Source organism: Eptatretus burgeri, chromosome 2, assembly GCF_056783735.1.
Source record: "Eptatretus burgeri isolate ZD-2024b chromosome 2, Ebu_testis_v1, whole genome shotgun sequence".
In the NCBI taxonomy this organism is placed as follows: domain Eukaryota; kingdom Metazoa; phylum Chordata; class Myxini; order Myxiniformes; family Myxinidae; genus Eptatretus; species Eptatretus burgeri.
In genome coordinates this window covers 76,201,525-76,204,170 of record NC_140962.1, presented here as the reverse complement: position 1 = coordinate 76,204,170, position 2,646 = coordinate 76,201,525, and positions in this window count along the sequence as shown.

Here is a 2,646-nt window from a genome sequence, read left to right as displayed (position 1 = left end):
TCTCCAGGACCGTATCCTTCTTCTGAAACCAGCAAGTGGTGGCACAGCACAATGCCGAAAGCTTAGCAGTGGTTAATTAACTGGGAAACCCCAGGAAGTGCCAATGGCTTTGGACAGAAACACACCTGGGTAGGGTTTAACCCTTGATGGATGAAATGCCATCAAAAGGTGGATGAATTGATACTATAGCTCAGTCAACGCCATCCACATAAGACATGATGCTTTGTGTGTAAAGGTTATTAAATCAAAGGCTAAAATAAGGCAAACTTAAAGCAAACTATGCTGCGAGAGTTTCGACCGCGGTGATTATGAGCAAACGAAAAACTCATGTCGGGGTTGCTAGCTGTTTTAATATCTCATATTATCGTTATCATTGAAAAGGTGGTAAAGGAGGCATGAGAAAATATAATTATTATGACAAAGGGCTGATTAATCATAGCTCATTCGCTCACTCAAGTGCAACACCTGGCTGCTGGTTGCAGAATTTCGAAACCATCCACTTTTGGTCTCCATCATGTCCACTGTATTTCTGGAGCTGTGTCATTCAGAGAATGTGGGGCCCAGGAGAAGATGTAATTTAAGGAACGAATTCCCAATATCACCAAGAATGTTAAAAAAAAGACCCAATATCACAGGAATGACGCAGCTATTCTGCCAGGATCATGAGGAATGACCCAAATATCACATATTTTGAGTTTACAATATTAAATAATATTGCTCTGACGCATTCCTGCCATGTGGTGATCATGATTCATGACTATCTGGTTTGGTGACTTTTTGCACAACCGTTTCGAAGGAGATCACATAACGGACGGATGGAAAGACAGACAGACAGAGCCGATTACAATATCCCACCATTTCTTTCAAAAAGCATGGGGATAATAATTCAAAAAGCAATCAGTTTATTATTTTATTTATAATCTTGTAATTGGATTGACTCCATCATTTGTTCTTTGCATGTCGATCGCATTCAAGGTTGACCAAATAGTGGGGTGTTTTCCTATGTCAGAGGAGAGGGTATTGAATTTTTGTCTGTTTGTTACTTGGTGAAAAAAAAATTGTTTGCCAAGTACGTTTGTCTGTAGCATTTGTATATCTGTCTGTTTGTTACTTGGTGAAAAAAAATTTCGTCAAGTTTGTTGGTCTGTACTGTTTGGCTGTTTGTTTGTCACACGATTTTTGGCCAAGCAATCGATCTGAAATTATTTGTGAATATAGATGATCAGCCAAGGACAGGAACACTTCATTTTTGGTGAAGATCCAAATCTGGATCCGAATGTGAGAACTTGTTAAGTGGTTCTTCACCATTGAGAGATGGCACCAAAAACGATACAGTATGCATATAGCACAATATCTCAAAAGGTTATGGATGGATTCTTACAAAACTTTGTGAACAGGTTGGGTGCGTGACAAGGACGAATCAATTCAATTTTGGTGAAGATCCGAATCCGGATCCAGATACGAGAACAATTTAATTTTTAAATGATTCTTCACCATTGAGAGATGGGGCTAAAAACGATATTGCATGATATATTAAAAAGTTGAGGATGGATTCGGATTAAACTTGGTGGACATATTGGATGTGTGCCAAGGACTAATTGTTCGATATTGAAGATCCAGATTCAGATACAAGAATTTTTAAAGTGGTTCTTCACCATTGAGAGATGGGGCCAAAAACTATGTATCGCATGATATCTCAAAAAGTTTTGGATGAGTGATGACAAAACAAGGTGGATGAGTTGGTTAGGTGACATGAACAAGACGATTCGATTTTGGTTAAGGTCCGGATTCAGATCCGACCTCTCAGTGGCACACAGAATTTAAACTGTACAGCCTGGCAGAGGTACGTGCTCTACCGAGTACCGTTCCGTTTCGCTAAGTTGTCACTCTACGAGTGATTTTTCATCTATCTGTCCATCTGTCTTTGCCTCTCCATACATAATGTGCCATCATAGACCACAAATTTTACGTTATCTTTTTTTCAACCGTGTACCTCTATAAAGTATTACAACATGAATGTATGTCTGTAAAATACGTATTATAAAACCACACAAACACCGCACAGAACTTGTCCTGGCAATGGTCTGCAATCTTTGATTGCTTTTTCTAGTTTAACAATGACGACTGAAAAGGAGAATTCGCTCTGCTATCCTTACAACTGGAATCGCAGAGAATGGGACATTTGGAACCATCGGTATCATGGCCTACATACCCTAGTCCCCCGAGATAGCCAATTTGACCTCCAGGGTTGCACTCCCGGCTGATGAGACGACACGAAAAGTATGGTGTATTAATTTTATCATCACAGAATTTTTTTGTTTGTCTTCGTTTTTGCAAGCAGTTTGTGTGCAACAAGTTGCCTATCTTATCCAGGGTGCCCCACAGAAAACCAGGAAATTTGAGATTTTGAGATTTATTTTGCCGTATTTTACCATATCAATAAACTAACATAGAGATAAAGTATCTTTGTTTTACACTACATCTAAGTTTGCTTTTGTTTTGTTTGAAAATAAAGTGTATCTATGTTTCACACTACATCTAAGTTTGCTTTTGTTTTGTTTGAAAATAAAGTGTATCTTTGTTTCACACTACATCTAAGTTTGCTTTTGTTTTGTTTGAAAATAAACTGTACCAAATTTCCTGGTT